Source organism: Brassica oleracea, chromosome C3 (genome assembly GCF_000695525.1).
Source record: "Brassica oleracea var. oleracea cultivar TO1000 chromosome C3, BOL, whole genome shotgun sequence".
Taxonomy (NCBI): domain Eukaryota; kingdom Viridiplantae; phylum Streptophyta; class Magnoliopsida; order Brassicales; family Brassicaceae; genus Brassica; species Brassica oleracea.
In genome coordinates, this window is record NC_027750.1 from 44,467,594 (window position 1) to 44,475,766 (window position 8,173).

Below are 8,173 nucleotides of genomic sequence, written 5' to 3' on the forward strand. Positions count from 1 at the left end.
GTGTCCGCCCTGCTATTAAGGCCTCGTACTCGCTCTCATTGTTGGTTGCCTTGAACTTGCACCTTACGGCTCTTGAGGCCGTATTTTCTGTCGACGAGGTAAGTATTATTCCTACTCCAGCTCATGTAACATTGTTGGACCCATCTACATGTAGGACTCATTCTCCCTCTTCTTTTGTTTCGCTTCGGAGGCGTACTTCTTTATCCAGACCTGGGAGCAAGATGGGGGAGAATTCGGCCACAAAGTCCGCTAGGACCTGTGAGTTTATAGCCGTAGCTGGTCGAAAAATTACGTCGTATTCCCCCATTTCCACAACCAATTTTGCTAGGTGTCTGGAGACTTCAGGCTTGTGGAGGACCAGTTTTATGGGGAAGGAAGTGACGACCATGATTGGGTGAGCCTGGAAATAAGGTCGTAGCTTGCATGCAGCGACTATCAAGGCTAAGGCCAGTTTCTCCAGATGGCTATAACAGGTCTCTGTGTCTAGGACGGCCTTACTCACATAGTAGATTGATAGCTGCTTGGTCCCTTCCTCGCACACCAGTACAGCGCTTACTGCATGTTCCTAAACTGCTAGTTATAGCAGTAACACCTCGCCGAGCAATGGCTTGGATAGAAGAGGAGGAGTGGTGAGGTAAACCTTGAGTTCATGGAGAGTGGATTCACACTCTTCCGTCCAGTGGAAATACTTTGGGTTTTTGAGGGTCCCGAAAAAGGCGTGAAACTTGTCGGAGAGCCTAGAGATGAACCTGCTCAAGGCTGCCATTCTTACTGTTAGCTTTTGGACTTCTTTGACGTTCCTCGGGGAAGGGATCAACTGAATGACCCTGATTTTCTCCGGATTGGGTTTGATGCCCCGATGGGTCACGATATATCCGAGGAATTTCCCGGAACTGACACCGAATGAGCATTTATCTGGATTGAGCTTCATGTTGTACTTTCGGAGGTTGGAGAAAGCTTGCTGCAGATGAGATATGTGGTCTTCGGCCTCCAGAGATTTGACCAGCATGTCGTCGATGTAGACCTCCATGGTCTGCCCAATCTGACCTGCGAACATCATGTTTACCAGCCTTTGATAGGTTGACCCGGCATTCTTTAAGCCAAAAGGCATGACTTTATAACAATAGATCCCTCTGGAAGTCATGATGGATGTCCATTCTTGGTCTTCTGGATGCATGAGTATCTGATTATAGCTGGAGAACGCGTCCATGAAGCTCATTAGCTGATGCCCGGCCGTGGCGTCGACCAATTTGTCGATGTGAGGCAGAGGAAAAGGGTCATTTTGGCAGGACTTGTTGAGGTCTGTGAAATCTATGCAGACTCGCAACTTCCCATTCTTCTTCTTGACTATGACCACTTTGGCTAGCTACTCCGGATATTGCACCTCGCGAATGAACCCTGCGTCGAGCAGACTTTTGATCTCGTCGTTGATGATTGCATCCCTTTCAGGAGCAAACTTCCTCCAATTTTTTAACAGGCTGGTGTAGGGGATCTACTTGCAGCTTGTGCATAATGATCTCCAGATCAATCCCAGGCCTGTCTGTGTGGGACCATGCGAAGCAATCGAGTTACACCTGAGGAAGTCTATTAATCTCCTTCTTAATCCCTCGGTTAGCTTGGAGCCGACCTTGAGGTGTCGGGTCTGGTCCCCTTCGATCAACGGTACATCGTCCATTTCTTCAACCTCTGGTTCCTCGGTGTGTCGAGCCGGAGGGTTGCTCTGTAATTGCTATAAGACCTTGGTCTTTCCCATCAGAGTAGTCTCGTAGCAGGAGCGGGAGTTTCTTGGTCTCCTTTGATTGCTCTTATGCCCCATGGTGTTGGGAATTTCATCATCTGGTGAAGAGTCGAAGGGACGGCTCCCATGTCATGAATCCAGGGCCGTCCCATGACCATGTTGTAAGATGATTGGCAGTCAATGACGAGGAACTTGGTTGACATGTTAATCCGTTCAGGGTATAAAGGGAGGATGACTTCTCCAGCAGTCTGTTTGACTTCTCCATTGAATCCTATGAGTGGGGTTATTCTCCGTGTCAGACCGCTTTCTTCCAGCCCCAGATCTTGATATGCGGCTTAAAAGATGATATTGCCGGATCTCCCATTGTCTACCAATATCCTCTTTACTAGGCAATTCGCTAGAGTGAGCTATATTACCAAGGTGTTGTGATGTAGGGCTAGGACCTTCTTTTGCTCCTTGGCATTGAAGCTTATTTCATCTGTACCCAGAAGCAGGCGTTTTGGCTTGGCTGCCTCTAGGCCGTGCTTGGCGTTCCAGGTGCTTTTCTTCGCGGCCGCATGGCTTATGCTGCAGATTTTCGAGCCTCATGATATGACGTGGATTATTCGGTCATGTCGAGGTGGCGAGGCGGGAACAACTTCAGTGGGCTTCACGGACGTCTCTTTGTTTAGATGGTCTTGGCATTCTCGGAAAGGAATTCCCGGAGGTATCCTTTCTTAAGTAGTTTGTTGATCTAGATCATTAGTGCGACGCAATCCTCCGTTTTGTGACCGTGGTCGTGGTGGAAGTCGCAACAAAGACCAGGATTCTGAAAAGAATCGGGTGTTTTCATCTTCTGACGCCACTTGACCTGTTGGCCCATCTGCCTCAGAACATTGACCAGTTCCGGCTGTGAGATAGAGAGGTGAGAGATGTCCGGCCACGTGGACACTGCCATCCCTTCTGCCTTCTCGGTCGGTCGGTTCTGGTATCTGCCCCGGTTTCTGTTTCTGGAATCCTTTATTGGTCTTGGAGAGGGTCTCTCGTCTCGCTCGTTTCGGTCCGGCCTGACCACCTTGGGGTCTTGCTTTTGCTGTGCCTTAGCACGAATTGCGACGTCTTCATCCCATTTTACATGTGCCCAGGCTTGGGATAGCACATCTCCCATGGTCTTGCCCCGGTATTTGGTTAGCTCCTTGTAGAGGTCCACATCAGGGAACAAGCCTCTCTTGAAGGCATATATTGCAGTAGGGACATATCATTCAGGAATGGCCACCTTATCTTGATTGAAGCGGGCTATATAGCCTCGCAAGGGTTCAGCCCGATGCTGGAGGATGTCATACATGCCATCTGAAGTTTTCTCCAGGTTTCTACTGCTAGCGAACTGCTCCAGGAATTTGTCGCTAAGGATCGCAAAGGAGGATATGGACCTGGAAGGTAGGTTGATGTACCATTGCAAGGCGGGTCCAATCAGGGTTGAGCCGAATCCGTTGCACATAGTAGCTTCGCGCGACTCCTTCGGGAGTGCTACGCGAGCATCCTTTGTCTGTATTGGGCGATATGGTCATCTGGATCGCTGGTACCATCATACACCTTTATGCGGGGAAAAGAAAATTTCCTCGGCATCTCAATCAAGGTGATCTCCTCCGTGAAAAGAGTATTGGCGTAGGAGTCGGGATTGCTTTTCTGTATCGGGGGAGCTACCCCTGGGAGCCTTTCCACCATGGATTGCATGGTGTCGAGCCTCTTGGAGAACTTCCTTGTCGGGTTCCGATTCGGATTCGCTGTCTTCTACGTCGTAGGTCTGAGTACCTTTAGCCTTCTCGTGCACTTCTCTGTCTCTGTTCGACGTCGTAAGCGGGCGAGTTGTGTCTCCTCCGGAATTAGGTGTCTCCAGAGTTGGCATGGGTCGGATCTGACTCCGAAAGCGACGCTTCTTGTTACTTGCCGTGTTGAGGGCTTGGTTTTCATCTCGGAGGGTAAGGTTCTCTGATTCGAGCTGGTTGAGCTTCTCGGCGCTCTTCTCTAGTTGCTTGGAATGTTCGTCTAGCTTCTTTTTCAAGCTTTGGACTTCTGAAGAGAGCTCGGGATTCTCCATAATCTCTTCTCGAGCCCTATGCAGCTCGGTTACTTGGCTTTGTAGACCGCCGAGTTGCCTTTAGAGCTCGGCTTCTCTTTGGGTAGCTCGTTATGCTCATCCACCGCCATTGTCACGTAGTTAGATTACTCCCCTCCTTCTAGCGCCACACTGTTAAGGGATTTTTGTGTAGGGTCTTTGTGAGTACCACAAAACGATGGATAAGCCTTCCCGTTTGCTGAGGGTGAACTACATGTTCGTTATCTGGGTCTCCCTCTCATGACTCAGACGATGAGAAAGCAAGATTATTTTCCTCTTTTGGAAAAAATCAGAAACATGATAAGTTCTTGGACGTTTAGATTTTTTTCCTATGTAGGACGCCTTCAATTGATCAAAGCAGTTTTGATGAGCATTGTCAACTTCTGGTCAGCTGTTTTTTCGTATCCTAAGCAAATGCATAAAGGAGGTGGAACAAATTTGCTCTGCATTTCTATGGACATGGCCCGAGCTCAAAACCAAAAGTGCTAAAGTAGCGTGGAAAGATGTCTGTATGATTAAAAATGAAGGTAGACTAGGGATAAGAGATCAAAAAGAAGTTAATAAGGTATATAGGCTTAAGCTTATTTGGAGAATGTTATCAGGTGAGTCGTTGTGGGGTAAATGGATAAGATTCAACCTGCTTTAAGGGCAAAAGTTTCTGGGAAGTGAGCTCAAAAATGCATGTTGGTTCTTGGATGTGGAGAAAGACGTTGAAATTGAGTGATGTGGCTAAGTCTTTTTATAGGAAAGAATTGGGAAATGGTAGGCATACCTCCTTCTGGTACGCTGATTTGTTGGGAGAGAGAGGCATTATTGATATGGGTATTAAAAGGGGAGCTATGATTGAGGAAGCATTCTCAAACACTCGGAGAAGAAGAAGACATCGAACATGATTACTAAATGACATTGAATCAAAGCTGACCATAACTGCAAGGAAGCTAAGCTCTGTGAATGATGATGTCAGTTTATGGAGAAGTAAGTCGGGATTTAAGCAGAAATTCTGGATTCATGAGACTTGGATGTTGCTGAGGGAGACTAAGATGCAATGCTCTTGGGCTCGTGGTATTTGGTTCTCTTAAGCTACGCCAAAGTTTTCTTTCATGGCTTGGTTATCGACGTTGGATAGAATGTCCACTTTGGATGGAGTTGCTAAGTGGAACCATGGTATTGACACAACGTGTGTCCTCTGCAAGAATGCTCCTGTATCGAGAGACCACCTTTTCTTTGAGGGTTCCTACTCCTCTCAGGTTTGGGAGCATATTACCAAAGGAATATTGTGAAGCTCCTATACAAATGTTTGGTCTGAGACTTGTGAGAACCAAAATTTGCACTGTCGATTTTCGTTTAAATTAGGAAAGTTAGGAAAACCATAATTTCCCAGAGGTCCCGGATATCTGCTAAACCACACGCCAAACAATCATAAACACGAAAATATAGACGAAAAATATGAGAATTAAAAAGAGAGCAAAAGGTGTCTTATTCCAAACCTTCATATGAGCGTTACAACAAGGTAGGAGCCATGGCTACAAGAGCTGTCGGCGAGATCCCTAGTTCTAGCAACCTAAGACTGTGGAAACCTAGTTGAGTCGCAGCTCGATAACAGAAACAGAAACTTGCCTAAATGCTCTAAGTGCTAAGTTTGCTGTGAAAAAGTTCTCTCTCTGTGCCTCTCGCCTTGGAATCCTTATATGCTCCCTCCATGGTCGGTTTATGCTTTCTCTTTCTGCCCTTAAGCCGACTTATCATCTTGCGGAAATATTCCATTTTTTTCGATCTTCATGATTATCTTCAGAAACTTGACATTTATCTTCGAAAAATTGACATTTATCTTTCCCTGTGGACAAAGCGTAAACCGTCATAGTGTAAGTGGGCTTCTTTCCCGGTTAAAATTGTAAGTGAGCTTCTAGTTATGTTTTAGGCCTCTTTGGGCCGTTTTTAGACTCAACGCGTTTGTTACGATTTTTTGGCAAAAACAAGTTTTCGCAGTTTTTATCGTAAAGTCTCAACGATAACTCCGATCGAGGTGGAGTGAGAGGTGGTACAGACGTGGTTCATAAGAGATAGCATTGAGGAGTAGGCAAGAATGCACGGATTCGTAACATCCTGGTCATCATACATCATTCAGCGTTCGGGACTAACTGGTCGGCATATGGCGACCCGTTCGGTTAACGGACCGGTCGCCGTATGGCGACCAGAATTGACGTTTGACCGGTCGCCATATGGCGACCGGTTCGTACACTCGACCGGTCGCCATATGGCCACCGGCTTGGATGCTCGAACGGTCGCCATATGGCGACCGGTTCGTCTGCTCGACTGGCCGCCATATGGTGACCGGTTCGTCTGCTCGACTGGCCGCCATATGGTGACCGGTTCGGACGCTCGAGGTGGAGTGAGGGGTGGTACAGTCGTGGTTCATAAGACCGGGCGACTGGCCGCCATATGGCCAGCGGCTTGGATGCTCGACATATGGCGACCCGATCAGTTAAAGGACCGGGCGCCGTATGGCGACCGGATTGGACGTTCGACCGGTTGCCATATGGCGACCGGTTTGGATGCTCGACCGGTCGCCATACTTGGATGCTCGACCGGTCGCCATACTTGGATGCTCGACCATATGGCGACCAGTTTGGATGCTCGACCAGTCGCCATATGGCGACCGGTTTGTCTGCTCGACTGGTCGCCATATGGCGACCAGTTCGGACGCTCAACCGGTCCCCATATGGCGACCGGGTTGGATGCTCGACCGGTCGCTATATGGCGACGGATTCGTCTGCTCGACCTGTCGCCATATGGCAACCTTTTCGGACGCTTGACTGGTCGCCATATGGCAATCGGTTCACGTGCTCTACCGGTTGTTCTCTTGAGCGTGTTTTCAGACAATTGGTGCTAGATTTGGTGTTGCGGGTAAGACTATTTAAGAATTTATCGTAGAAGTCTTTGTTAAAGGTTTTTAAGAAAATTACTTTTCCGAATAGTTTTTTTCGGAGGACATTCAGGCGTTAATTCCATCGTGACCGTTTTTGACCCCAACAAGACTCTGATTCTTATAACTGATGAGACTTTGGAAAAGAAGAGTATGTTCTGTGTTAGATATGCATTTCAGGCGGTTTTGTATGCGTTTTGGAGGGAACGAAACAAGATTAAACTTGGAGATAAGATTTTGCCGTTGTCAGCACTGAAGAGAATGATTGATAAGGTGATTCGAAACAAGATTAGCCTGATGAGAGCAATGGGAGTTAAAGGAATGGAGGAGCTTATGCAATTTTGGTTCTGTACTAGCATGTGAATATTTCTAAAGCTTTCATAGTTATGGTAGTAATTGAGTTTGAAAGTTGTACTTCATGAGATAAAGGTTGCACTTGTTGTACAAAATTTTTTTTGATGAATAAAATTTAATATTCATTAAAAAAAAAGAACATGTAAAGAGAAACCCGATTGAAGAACACAAACCTAATTCATTCGTAGTTCACGCTATCAACTAACCAAGCCAACAACACATATAACAAACCCTAATCAATCAGTCAATTGAGGAACATGTAAAGAGGAACCCGACTGAAAACACAAACTCGACGGAGAACACAAATACAGAGACACAAGACGAAGGAGTTCCACCTGAAGAGAGACTTGATATTACCGGTATTACCGGTCACTGGTCTCTCTGCTGATTTCACCGAGAATCTCTAAATCGCCTTTGAAGTCGCGTTTGGAAAGAGAGAAAGAGGCAGAGAGAAAGAGGCAGAGAGAACATAATCTTGTTTTTGGTCAAAATTTGGGGCTTTTGTTTTTTTTTTCTTTTATTTCTAATTAAGTTTTTAATATATAAAACTAGTTTTAATTTAATTTTGTTTGATTAATCAGTGGGTAATTTTGGATTTAACACAATTATTATACTATAGGGACGAACTAATGTTGGTTTTATACTAAGAGGACAAATAATATGTTTTTTCATTCTATTTTGGTAATTTCCCCTAATTTATATAGTTTTCAATACATTATTTTGTTCATATGTATGATCATGTAGTATTTGTATTATTCTTGTAGCTAAATTTTTTTTGTTAAAAAAGAGAATTATTAATATTTTTTACTAATATTTTTTTATCGTTAGTGAACTAAATTGTTAAAACCACTTTACATATGCATTTTTCCTGACTGAATGATTTAATTTTTCCAATCGGATTTGCTTAGTTTAGTTGGTCAAGGAGAGTTGTGGGATCAATCTGGTTACCCTCTCTTTGCTGATTGTTTTCCTGGAAAAAATTTATGCCATTTGGTTATCTCTATTCTCTGTACCGTTATGCTGGATTGATTTCTCCGTCGGGGCGAACTGATTGATCGACTCT